The sequence below is a fragment of the Bubalus bubalis genome, chromosome 11 (genome assembly GCF_019923935.1).
Source record: "Bubalus bubalis isolate 160015118507 breed Murrah chromosome 11, NDDB_SH_1, whole genome shotgun sequence".
Lineage (NCBI taxonomy): Eukaryota > Metazoa > Chordata > Mammalia > Artiodactyla > Bovidae > Bubalus > Bubalus bubalis.
Genome location: NC_059167.1, coordinates 100121329 through 100134950, shown reverse-complemented (window position 1 = coordinate 100134950; position 13622 = coordinate 100121329). Strand labels below are relative to the sequence as shown.

General features: G+C 42.6%; 1 long non-coding RNA gene across 3 annotated transcripts; it reads left to right on the top strand.

The window, feature by feature from the left end:
* The first annotated feature begins 1223 nt into the window (after window positions 1-1223).
* Window positions 1224-10814, top strand: LOC123328261. Of its 3 annotated transcripts, none has more exons than XR_006543101.2 (2): window positions 1224-2823; window positions 8256-10814. It is a non-coding gene; the product is annotated as an uncharacterized LOC123328261 (long non-coding RNA). The 3 variants fall into 3 exon arrangements; XR_006543102.2 differs by lacking the exon at window positions 1224-2823 and adding an exon at window positions 2827-2885; XR_006543103.2 differs by lacking the exon at window positions 1224-2823 and adding an exon at window positions 4307-4433.
* The last annotated feature ends 2808 nt before the right edge of the window (window positions 10815-13622 follow it).

Sequence of the window (13622 nt, the reverse complement as noted above, 5' to 3'; positions counted from 1 at the left end):
CAGAGTCTTAACCCCTGGACTGCCAGGGAAGTCCCCTCCATAGCTGGTTTCTAACATGGCTAGTTGCTTCTTTAAGGCCAGCCCAGGACTCTCGCTAAGACAGAGTCATGTAACATGATCATGGGAGTGATAGCCCATCATGTTTGCTATATTTTATTGGTTAGAACAAGTCATGCATCTTACACTCAAAAGGAAGGGATTTTACAAAGGCATTAGCATCAAGAAGTGGGGATTATTAAGGTCTGCCTGCTACATCAGGTGGCAGAAATGGAGCACTTCTTTATTTTCTGCAAGAATTCTGACTCCTGTTTAAAACATCAGCTCTGTAGTGTACTAATGCCCTTTTCCTTGCCTGTATTCTCCAGCAAGAGCTGTGGAATGGCCACTAACTGTGCTCCTGGTGTGGCTTCATAGTGATGAAGCCCTTCAGCCCAGGCTGCTCTCTGTGCCCCCTGAAGCTCCCTGACCGCCTCTGCTGAGAGTTGCTAGCCCCCTTATCTGACAGAGGTGGTTCAGCTTTAGGCTCTTTGCTGCAGGAACTCCGTGTTGGCTAAAAAATAAAGGTTTGAAAATACATTCTCCTCCTTGAGTTTTAGGCTTCATTATTTTATGTTTATTTTTTTAAAGGTTCTTTGTTACATTTGTGATCTAATGAAGTACTACCTTGGAATCAATGATAACATGTTGTGTCTGGCAAAGCGTGTTTAGATATATTTAGATGATGGGACCTAACACATCACATACGTTTTATTATCACAAATACAAAAAGATTACCGAAAAACTCTATAGCTTACCCCTGCTGCTGCTGCTGCTAAGTCACTTCAGTCGTGTCCGACTCTATGTGACCCCATAGACGGCAGCCCACCAGGCTCCCCCGTCCCTGGGATTCTCCAGGCAAGAACACTGGAGTGGGTTGCCATTTCCTTCTCCAAGGCATGAAAGTGAAAAGTGAAAGTGAAGTTGCTCAGTCGTGTCCGACTCTTAGGGACCCCATCGACTGCAGCCCACCAGGCTCCTCCGTCCATGGGATTTTCCAGGCAAGAATACTGGAGTGGGGTGCCATTGCCTTCTCCAGGCTTACCCCTATTCTTATCTAATTTGAACTGCTCATCTATTTTATTGCTAACAAATGATGCTCTCTTTCTATCAAGACAGACTGCAGTAATAGAGGTGAGCAGCATGGTGGAGCTGCCTTGTAGCTACACTGGATCACCATGGATAGACACTAAATCTTCTGTACCCTGTCTTTCCTCACTCTCAGAGTTTCTCAATAGTCTCATCTATAAAACAGCCTTCAGTCCTTGGAAGAGTACAGGAGGGGCAGATTGTTTTGTTCTCATTGGCTTAAGAAAAGTTTGGGCAAAAACGTGACTCAGGACTGCAGGAAGATATTAAATGCATTTTAAATAACTATATTTTACTTAACTTGACCTTATACTTTCACTGAAATACAGTGTGCATTTTATTAAATATTGTTAACCAGCATCTTCAGAAAAACATAAGGATAGGGCTGCTATTTGGCATTAGAGAAAGAGAAACCAATACTGCTTTCTTGCATTAAGCTCTAAAAAGATGGGTTCATCACCTGATAAATTCTACTAATTATAAAACTGAATTTTAGAAAGAAAAGAAAAACACAAAGTAGTGATTTAACAAAATTAATCTGTCATTTTTACAATGAATATATATAGTTTCAGTAATAAGAACAATTAAATGTTATTAATAAATAAATTAAGCTATCAAAAGACATGTGCAAGCTACTTAGAAGTCAGAAAAAAGTCATTTTTTGAGGTATTATGAAGTAAAATTTCACTGGGGATGAATACTGGAATGTTTTTCCCAAAGCTCATGAGAATCATAAATCCATGGAAACAGAGGAGTCTCATTTTTGCTTTGGTGAAAAAGAGCTGTAGGAAGCTTTGCCCAGGGGTACGAACCTGCCTTTATAAAAGCCATAACAATTTCACTGTTTTTAATCATCTCGCCTTTCTGTGGATTTCACAGTGAGTGAACTCTGTACCCATGGAAAGCCTATGATACATAGTTACCCAACAAGATAGTCAGGATTCAACTATTCTAATAAATCAAAAAGTATTTTTAAAATATTTATCAAGCACTCTTAATATCATGGATGCCATATATAAACACATAGTTTTTCCCCATGGCCTCATAATTCAAGGTATCATGGCGTCTATCCCACCAATGATCATCAGAATGCAGGATTGTATGTATCTGCACATTCTCTTTAGAGGAATGTTGACTTTAATTTCTGAAGGTTTTGTAGGCTTGATGTAGACTTTATAGGTAAGAACAAATCCTTACAGCCTTTTTAAGGTCGAGATTTCCTGTGCACATGCTGGGGGTGCTTTGTGAAGCCAGTCAGTGTCTGTGAAAGAGGAGTTTATTGACAAATAGGTCAACAGCTGCTCCAGATGGGGACCCGCATTGAGAAGGTACTATGTCTGCAACAGCGGACCTATAGCGGTGGTTCTCCAACTGAAGCTTCTATCAGAATCACTTGGAGGCCTTGTTAAAAGAGATTGCTTCCCCACCCCCAGTTTCAGATTAAGTAGATCTGGCTGTGGGGTGTGAGATTCGGCATTTCTAATGACGTCTTAGATGATGTGCAGCTGTTCTGAGAACCACATTTTGAGAAGCAGTGACCTGGAGGGTCATCCTAGAGGAACCAGTCCACCCTAAAGGAAATCAGTCCTGAATATTCATCGGAAGGACTGATGCTGAAGCTGAAACTCCAATACTTTGGCCACCTGATGCGAAGAACTGACTCCTTGGAAAAGACCCTGATGCTGGGAAAGATTGAAGGTGGGAGGAGAAGGGGATGACAGAGGATAAGATGGTTGGATGACATCACCAACTTGACGGACGTGAGTTTGAGCAAACTCTGGGAGATGGTGATGGACAGGGAGGCCTGGCGTGCTGAGATTCATGGAGTGGTGAAGAGTCGGACACGACTGAGTGACTGAACTTACTGACTGCCTGACCTGGACGGTCAGACCATTAGCTAGTTTGATTAGGAGCTGGCCGCTTGCAGGGAGAACATGAGGAGAGGCAAGCTGTAAGGAAGACCTGAAATGAGAGTGAGGACCCTGAGACTTGATACAAAATACTTTCTTAGGGAGTCCATGGCTGACAGTGATCTTGGGAGCAGCCATTCCCTCCCCTTACCTGCTGGCAAGAAACAAGGAATTGCTCACGTGGGGAGGCAGTTCTCATTGTGATTAGGGCCACGGGATTTGGGGTTAGCTGAGAACTGAGTCTAAATTCCTGCTCCACCTCAGCACCAGAGTAAGCCATTTAACCTCTTTAAAGACAGAGTAGGTTCTCAAGAGCAACAGTGTGGTAGTCATCCATCCTTCCAAAGCAGAAGGAACCCCAGTGAATGTAACTTCTGCTTGTCCTCCCTCTGCCCAGCCCTGGAACCAGGGCAGGGTTCACATAACCTGGCTTGGCCCCAGGGCAGGGCAAGACTCTCCTTCCAACCACCTTATGTTTTCAGCTTCATTCTTGTTGTGTAGTCTTTCAGTGTTGTCCAACTCTTTTGTGATACCACCGACTGTGGCCTGCCAGGCTTCTATGTCCGTGGGATTTCCCAGGCAAGAACACTGGAGTGGGTTGCCATTTCCTCCTCCAGGGGATCTTCCTGGATTAAGGATCAAGCCCGCATTTCCTGCATTGGCAGGTAGATTCTTTACCACTTGGGAAGCCACCCTGGTAAAGAATTTGCCTGCTAGTGCAGGTGACGCAGGAGCCTCGGGTTCGATCCCTGGGAGGGAAAGATGCCCTGGAACAGAGAAAGGCACCCCACTCCAGTATTCTTGCCTGGAAAATTCCATGGACAGAGGAGCCTGGTGGGCTACAGTCTGCTGCTGCTGCTGCTGCTAAGTCGCCTCAATTGTGTCCGACTCTGTGCGACCCCACTGACGGCAGCCCACCAGGCTCCACCGTCCCTGGTATTCTCCAGGCAAGAACACTGGAGTGGGTTGCCATTTCCTTCTCCAATGCATGAAAGTGAAAAGTGAAAGTGAAGTCGCTCAGTCGTGTCCGACTCTTCGCAACCCCATGGACTGCAGCCCCCTAGGCTCCTCCGTCCATGGGACTTTTCAGGCAAGAGTACCAGAGTGGGGTGCCATTGCCTTCTCCAGGGCTACAGTCTAGAGGGTCGCAAAGAGTCAGACACTACTGAAATGCATGCTCACATGCAGAAAGCTTTTCAGCTGGGGCTCTTTAAAAAGAAACACATTAACAAGAGACATTGACTAACGTGCAGTGCGTGTCCATTATAAAGAGTAACTCAGATGATGGCTTAGAAGTCTGGCTTACATAGAGTCTTCAGCGAAGAACAGTACATTTGTGGAGAAGTGACAAGACAGAGGAAAGTGATTTTAGGCTTCCAAGGACTGCAAACTTGGAAGGTAAATATCTGGGAGGGAACTAATGAGTAAGGTTTGCACACAGGTTCCTCTGGTGGGGTCTCTGGGCTGGTAAGTTAAAGCAGAATTTATATCCTGCTTTTAGGCAGAAAACGGGGGAGGATATGGGAAGTGTTTCCTGCGTTTGCTGTTGCCCAATTGCCTTCAGCTTGAAATTATTTTTTATATCAGAGGTATATTTTGGAGTGACATATCTTGGTTTCCTTCAGCCATATAGATGTTTTGCTAAGAGTGAGGGGTGAGAACCAGTGAGGGAGACCAATGAAGGGATGGTTAGAATTTGATGGTGGTCACAGCCTCATCGGTGCCATCTGCAGTGGTCGGAGCATCCAGGGGTGAAGGCCCGTATCTACTGCCAGGATTGCTCCATGCCTTCACCTCTGCCAGGACTTTGCTCACATGTCAACTTAAACAGGTGACATCTTCCTGAAACTGTTCTTATTTAAAGGAGCAGCCCGCCTACCCCAGAACTCCCTCTCCCCATCCTAGCTTTAGTTTTTATTTTAGCATCATCTATCATCTTTTTTTGTCTGCCTCTCCTGTTAGAGGTTGAGTTTCATGAAGGAAGAAAATTTGGCTCTTGTTCACTGTTGTATCCCAGTGCCCAGAATAATATCTGACACATAGTAGTGCTTGATAAGTATTTATTGAATGAATGAATTCTAAGCCTGTGATATTCTCCAGCAAATTTACTCTTTGCCTAAGAGAGCTAAAATTCATTTGTTGCTTGTAGCTTTTGACTCTGACCAATACAGACAGCTGTTATTATGAAATTTTTGGTAGTTTTTAGTTACTTTAAAAATCTTTCCATTCTACTTTCATGTAGAAAAAGTGTCAGCCAAGAATGTTTGTTATTAACCAGGATTTGGTGAGATGCAAATGTGAAATAGCTTCGTTTCTTATCTCCTTTTTACCATCAAACATGTGCCGCCGAGTCTTTTCCATCTCAACAGTGTCTTGGGCAGATTTCACTGCTTCCTGGACACTTTTGGGCATAAAATTCCAGGCCAGCTTAATTTATTCAGGCTAAAACCTCAGCCTCATCCCCAGTAGAGAACTCTCCTCTGCCAGGTTTGGCTTGAGTCCCCCAAGACCTGTGTTGGTGAGGGGACTGCAATGGTGGGAGCCTGGCTTGCTCCTTGTTTCGTTCTGAGCTCCCTTTCCTTCCCTCTCCTGGGGCTCCTCTTTCTTGTAGGTTTGGGAGGAAGAATGGAGGAAGGGGCACATGTCTCCTGTTTGAGAATGCTGTTTCATCCTTGGCTGGCCATGTCCTCTGAATGGCTGTTATCAAATGACAATGCTTTTATTGCCCAGTAGGCTGCCCTTTGGCCACACAGCTCAAGCCTGCCTGGCTCCCACAGTGTCCGTTTGACTCAGAGGAGGTACACTTAAGGTGGGGGGCAGACCACTACATCACCGCCCCTTTCTTTGGCCATCATCTTCCCACAGCTAATTCCTTGTATTCTTTGCTGAAAAGGTCGCAGAGGCAGATCAAGAAGTCCACGAATACGTGGCATCTGGCTGGGGAATGGATGTCCGGTGTTCTTTGCAGCCTCTGCTAATTTCTCAAATCCCATACCACTCGGCTCTGGGGCAGGAGAATAGCCTTGTCCTCAGAGCAGAGTGGAGCAGCCATGGGACTTTCACCTTATGCCAGATTTCTTTTTTCATGTTTTAAAGCCCTTTGTTTGGCTATTTATTTGTGTGTGTGTGGATTTTTATTGGGGTGACATTGGTTTATAATATTACAGAAGTTTCAGTTGAACAACATTGTATTTTGGGCTCTTACACACGACAGTGTGCTCATGACCAAAAGTTTAGTTTTCATCTAGTACCATCGAGCTGACCCCCTTTACTCTCTCTTCCTCCATCTACCCACCTTCTTATCAGGTAACCACTACTCTGTTTTCTGTATCTGTGTGTTTATTTTGTTAATTATTTTTTATATTCCACAAATGAGTGAAATCATACAGTATTTGTCTTTTCCATCTGGCTTATTTCACTTAGCATAATACCCCCAAGGTCCATCCATAACAAATGGGAAGCTTTCATCTTTTTATACTTATGCCTTTTTTTTTTTTTTTTTTTTAAGCCTTGCTATTCATCTTGCAGGATCTTGGTTCTCTGATTGAAGCTGGACCCCTCTTAGTGGAAGTGTGGAGTCCTAACCACTGGCCTGCCAAGGAATTCCTAATCCTAGTATTGCTTAATATGAGCACTATTGCAAATTTGGATGGGAAAATTCTTTGCTGTGCAGGGCTCTCCTTATATTGCATTGATCTTTAACATTCTTGGATCCTGTCCATTAAATGCCAGTAACATTCCCCAAAATGCCTCCTCACATTTTCAGCCTCTACTTGGTTGGAGAACCACTGCTAGGCCAACAGCTGAGTAACCCGTAGGGATTCTAGAATTTCCAATCTGTTACTTATACAGGCTGGTGGGAGTAGTGGGTCATGGCTGCATGGCTGTTAGTTCTGTAGAAGCATGCCGGCAGTTCGCTTTAGAATGTGGGGGCTCTTAGTACCTATTATCCTCAGCTGTGGGCTTTAGGTGATATTCTGAGAGAAGAGAGAGGCTTTTAATATCATTTTACAGGCAGCTAGCAGCACGTCTCCAGATCACAGAGTAAGATGTGTTTTATCTAGTATTTCTTTTATTTCACTGGTCCCCTCCTGGTATGCACGTTCCCGTCAATCTCAGTCAGAAAAGCTGCCCCTTTCCTATCTCCTTCTGAATTCTTCTGGAGTACTCTCATTCTTTGGCACAGTATAGTTCCTACTCATCTTCTTTAAATGTAAATCTTATCAGAATCCTAGCAAATTATTTGTGATATGTATAATTAGGGATGTAAAAAGTAAAGGCTAATGGTTTATATTTGGTTGAAACATGGAATGGCCATTCTTGTAGGTTAAAAATGATTGAATATGAGCATTTTGTGTAATTCGGTCTATGGTAGTAAACTTCATACCCAGTTTGAAGCAACTAGAGGGCTTATCATAACTCAGTTTGCGACAGCAAAGGAGCCGCGACGTGACTTACAGGAGAGACGGCCTCGGATTTTACCCTGTTTACTGTGACTCAGTAGTTCCTGAAGAGCACGGGGAATAGGAAGGGGACAAGCCCCTTAGGTTCATGTTGTGTTCTGTGGGTACAGAGTGTCTTCACGTGTGTGATCTCATTTGCTCAAGCCTGTTCTCTAATGGCATCGCTGACTTGACGGATGTGAGTTTGAGCAAGGTCTGGGAGTCGGTGATGGAGCAGGAAGCCTGGCGTGCTGCAGTCCATGGGGTTGCAGAGGCGGATATGACTGAGCAACTGAACTGAACTGATTCTCTAATTAGGCTAAATACTTACAATGTTCAAATAATAAGGAAATACCTTGTTATGATCGTAGCATTACATACTTTGGTTTCAGGGATATTATTATATATAGTTTTATGACTTTTGATGTAGGTCATCAAAATGGAGTTGAAATATTGGTGTTGATTTGAAGACAAAAAAAATCCTTTGTGGGTAACAATAAAAGAGAGAAATTAGTTAATAATAATTAAAAATCCTCAGACTTATTTTTCAGTGTCTACAAATAAGGAGATCTCCCTCATTATTCTTGTAGTGCTAACCCATGGAATTCCATTGACATGGATTTTTCAAGGAAAATCAAGCTCATTCATAATGTGAATGAAAACTTTGTGTCCATGTATGTGAATGTGAAGAATGTGCCCTAGTGAGTAGAGCCCTTTGAAGCTGAATGCTATGTAATATGTACATGGTGATTGTTCAGCTCTCTCTCTCTTCTTGCAGAGAGGAAGTCATGAGAATCCTGGTGCTGTGTCCTTTATTCTCCTCACTCTGGAAGAGTCCACGGTGTCACATGGATCAGTTTGCTTTGAATCCCATCTGTTTAATTGTGGTAATCATTTTTGCTGACCCTCCTTCCTGAGCCTCCTTCTTGAGGAGCAGTCTTGGATCTCTGCAACTCTGCCTCAGCCTCAGTCTGCTCTAATATCTCAATCCTAGATGTTTAGGGATTATTTAGATAACCCCTAAATGTCCTGGAAAATGCTGGGGGAAAGAGGTCAAGAGATGTTGGGCTAGTCTCAGCCACAGACTTATGTTTATCACAGCTTAAATGAAAGCATTACATTTAATTATATTCCCTTTGGCATGCCTCTGTCTCTTGGATGTGATAATTAATGTGACACAGAACAAGCAGTTAATAACTGTTGGTTTTTATCTGTCTGTCTTTAACTAATAACCTTTGACCTGCAAAGATGGTTTAGAAAAATATTAGGTAACTCAGTTTTAGCCATTATGATGTTGTAATGACTTGTGCTGACCTAATGTCCTTGCTTTATTTGGTGGCTCAGATAGTATAGCCAAAATATAAATGTGAAAACTCTCTAAATCAAGGCTAATACCTCCAAAGACAAGACTGCTGTCAAGGTGCTTGGATGGAAGTGACTTTTATAGCTGTACCTTAACTTGGATTAACTTTCATAATACAGGCCACATCAGATGATCTCAATATTAGAGGTAAGGATGCATCGTGATGAAGCTTCCTACCAGTTTTCAAATGTTTGCCACTTCTCAAAGCTATTTTCTCAGTTTCACTGCGGCTGCAGTTGCTACTGTTTACCTGGACTTTTTTTTTCTAATTAATTTATTTGGAGGCTAATTACTTTACAATGTAATGGTTTTTGCCGTACGTTGACGTGAATCAGCCATGGGTGTACATGTGTCCCCCATCCTGAAGCCCCCTCCCACCTCCCTCCCCATCCCATCCCTCAGGTTTGTCCCAGCGCACCGGCTGTTTCATGCCTCGAACCTGGACTGGCCATCTATTTCACATATGGTAATACTCATGTTTCATTGCTGTTCTCTCAAATCATCTCAAATCAAATCATCCCACCCTCGCCTTCTCCCACCTGGACTTATTGAAGACATTCTTCTGAAACCCAAGAAATAACTTTTGCATGGCTGCATGTAGTCAGGATAGTTGTAATGGTATGAAAGTTTTTTGCTTTGAACCAGTTTCCTTCAACAACTGTTCTGTTGCCCCCTTGGAGTGATGAAACTTCTTCATAAATGGTATATTAAACATAGAATGTTTGAGCAACATCAACTATCTCAAGGCAGACATGATGATTTCTGATCAACAACTCTGGGGAAGGGCCTTATCAAAATTTATAGCAGAATTTTAGGTTTAAGGTTTTTAAAAAAATATTTTTAAGCCCCTGCCAAGTTGAGTGGGTCCCTGGTAAATGTTTGCTGAATTAATGAGGGAATGAATTGTGGAAGGCATCATTGTATGTTAATTGATATTCCCTATTTGAAATGGACAGTTCTGTATCCTGTGCATTGTCTATACTGGACCCTTGACCAGTTTCTGGACGTTGCCTGAACTTTCTTGTCTGCTGTGCCTATGGTCACTCCATTTCCTCCAGCTCGATTGCCCTTTCCATCTCTACTGAAATTCTACCCATCCGTCAGCCTGCATCCAATGCTGTCGTTTCCCTAAAGCCTTCTTGGCTTTTTCTATCACCCCAGAGGAAAATATTGTAACTATCTCACATGCTTGTCAGAGTACATTTGCTTGTTTCTTTTGTCTTCAGCACTTTTCTTGTGTAACAGTAAAATGTATACATACATATAATGTCTTTCATTTTAGAACTTAAGTTCTCTAAGAATAGACTGTGTTGTGTTTGTCTTTGTGCCTCACACACACACACACACACTTTAGCATAGTGTTATATATGTTAGTTCCTCAATCTTCTTCTTTTGTTAAATGAATAAAATTTACAGGGGATTAACTTTTCTTTCTATATTGTAATACCTATAAATTCCCCATCCTTCATAGAAATTTTTGACAAAAATGCTGATAAATTGAAAAAAGCATTAAGACTTGATTTTCACTGAAATTTTTAAGTCATTGGTAGACATGGATTGGGGGCAGGAGGAGAAGGGGATGACAGAGGATGAGATGGCTGGATGGCATCACTGACTCGATGGACGTGAGTCTGAGTGAACTCCGGGAGTTGGTGATGGACCGGGAGGCCTGGCGTGCTGCGATTCATGGGGTCACGAAGAGTCGGACACGACTTGAGCGACTGAACTGAACTGAACGGAGACATGTAAATGAAGAACAATGGACCAGGCTCTGGGAAAACTAGATTTTTAAAAGACATTGAGCGGATAAATTTGTTTGGATTGGTTGGGTGGGGATGAACAAAATCACTGTAAGAACCATCGATATTTAGTCTAAAAACCTAGGGAGATAACACAGCCTTTTTCTTCTGTCAAGAGTGAAATGTTTATTAATATTGTTTTCTAGTTTAGAATTCAGCACATGGTTCTCAAGTAGTCTCCAGATCGTTTATTTAACTCACAAACTCAAAGCAGCAGCAACAGAAACAACACTAGAATATTATTTCTAGTTTAGGTAATAGACGGAACAAAAAATGATGAACAGGGGCTTAGCCTGGAGTGGGGGTGGAGCTGGAACCTCCAAAGCTGAAGCAAAGGTGTGGAAGGCTGCAGCTTTTTCTGTTTTACTGTTATACCAGGCAGGTGACTGTTTGGGCTGATTATTTATAGATAAATCGCAGTGTGATAACCAGTTTCCCCAGTGGAGCCTCAGGCAGTGAGGTTGGGATGAAATAGGCACAACACTGCAGATTTCCTCGAGCCATGGGAAGGAACTGCAGGGCAGCTATGCAATATTACCCACACCCCTTCCTGATTTTCCCTTTCGATACCATTTTCCCAGAGGGGTTTGCAAAACATTTATTCATTTTAAAAGGTGTTATGGTAAATTCCCTAGTGGAAGCTTCCTTTCTGGCAGAGACAAGTATTATAGCCTGCAGAAATCTGGGTTACTGACTTGGAAACCAAATAATTGAGACTGAATGAATGGACCAGAAGCTGCACATAAAGGGAATCCCTTCTGACTGCATCTTTCATGCTGCAGGGCATTAGGATGCAGGCAAGGCCGCCCGTGGGTTTGGGTTGCCAGGTAACCAGAATATCCACAGATTTCCATTTTTACTTTATTTCTGATTCAGGAAAGCTGTAGTTCTTTATGCAGAAGGTTAAAGAACCGCCCCACCCTCCAAACACAGACACCTTCCTCCTCATTAAGGTTGAACCAATCACATTCACCTCTTGGTGGCTAATATGTTTCAAGGGACACAATTGTTCTTAAAATCTAAGCTGTATGAAAATCAGAGTTTGGTAATGTCAGAGGTAACAGAGTTCCTGCTTGGCAGCCAGAGGGAAATCCCACACTTTCTGGAGAGGGAAAGGAGGAGTAGGGGAGTGGAGGGACAGGGATTAATCCTGCATTTTCAGCAATTCAAGCTCTTCTGCCCGCTTGCTGTGAATTTTCCTCAAAAACACCCAAAACTTACTAGGGAAATTCTCCCCAATTGCTTGATTTTATTTCCTTTAAAAATCTATTCTTTAGCCATCCTTTTCTAAAAGAAGAACCAGCTTTTATAACGGGTAATTTAGCAATATGGTAAAACCAAAAAGGACTGAGTTCTCACTCTTTTATAGAGAAGGAATATGGGGATTAAAAGTCTTAGGTTAAGCAGTTTTCTTCCCATTTTGTGGAGAGATAGCCAAACTGAATGGTTTTTGAAATTTTATGGAGCAATAGATAAATAAGCTGGTAGCCCAACATGTGATGAAAAGTGAGCTCTTTGGATAGTTTCTATGCCTTTAGGTTGTATGTGGCTGGGTGTGTGTGGGGGTGTGTGTGAGGGTGGTATGTACAGTTGAGGCTCCAGTGTGTGTTAAGTGGTATAATCCCTCTCTGAGAATATTTGGCAGGAGGCTTACAGTAACACCCTGCGTTGAGCATGGCACTCAGCATAAGGCCCAGCTGTGGAAGGAGACACTGGTATATTCCTATAAGTAGACAGTGCTCTAGGCCAGCGGTGGAAGGAGACACTGGTATATTCCTATAAGTAGACAGTGCTCTGGGCCAGAGGTAGAAGACGACTCTAGTGTTTCTCCGTAAGCAGACAGAGCTCTAGGACAGTGGTCCCCAAACTTTTTGGCACCAGGGACTGGTTTCATGGAAGACAATTTTTTCACCGACTGGGGCTGGGGGCCTGGCTTTGGGATGATTGAAGACTTGGGGTGAGGGCCTGGCTTTGAGATGATTCCAAGTTCATTACATTCATTGTGTACTTTATTATTATTATATCAGCTCCACCGCAGATCATCAGGCTTTATTTAGATCCTAGAGGCTGCTCTAGGAAACATTCCAGAGAGAAGTTTCTCCAGCTCTACTTATTGAGAATAAGTAGAACTGGGAAGACAGATCTTCAGTCTACTCTCTTTTAATGCTTACTGCCTGGGAAGTTTGTGCTTTAAAATCTCAGTCATTTTTCCAAGTTCTGATGGGATGAAGGCCAAAGCAAAATGAGCCTTGTTCTGACTAGCTGCCTTTAGCACTTTGGATAATCAACTGTTGATGGATCAGTGAGATCATTTTCTGTTAGTAAAAAACCCGACATTTAGAAGATTCGACTTAAATAAGCAGAGCACAATAGCTTAGTGTTTAGCGGAATTCTTCAAGTCTCTAATAACCATCTGTAAAATTCATCCTGGTTGAATTAGCAAAGCCTGCTAACAGATAATAAGGGACACCGGTGGCTGGGCGTTTTGAAATGCTTTCAGCCCTTGGTCCTTTAATGTTCGGGACGCTTCTTGGGTTAGTTATAAATTACAAATGGGGGGGGCTGCAATTTCATGATTTTAATAATGTGCAAATAACAGTATATTATAAAATGTTATTTCTCCCTCAGCATTTCTATAGAGATGAAGTCTGACTAAGACGAGCATCAAGAGTCATGTAGATGGGAAAAAGACATCACCAAAAAGTAAAACACGTCCTGAATGGTACCCCAGGCTGGCTACATCATCTAGTCCTCTAGGTAAAGGGAGTGATGAGTGATAATTGTGCTTACTTCTATTTGTTTATATATATCTGTATGTATTTATACTTGTGAGCACAAATCTGAATGTGTAATCACATGTACAAATCTCATTTTTAGTGTGAGTGGATCCCACCACATTCTCCTCTACTCTTTTTCAAGGCTTTAGTCCAGTTTAGTTCAGTCACTCAGTCGTGTCCGACTCTTTGCGACCCCATGAACCGCA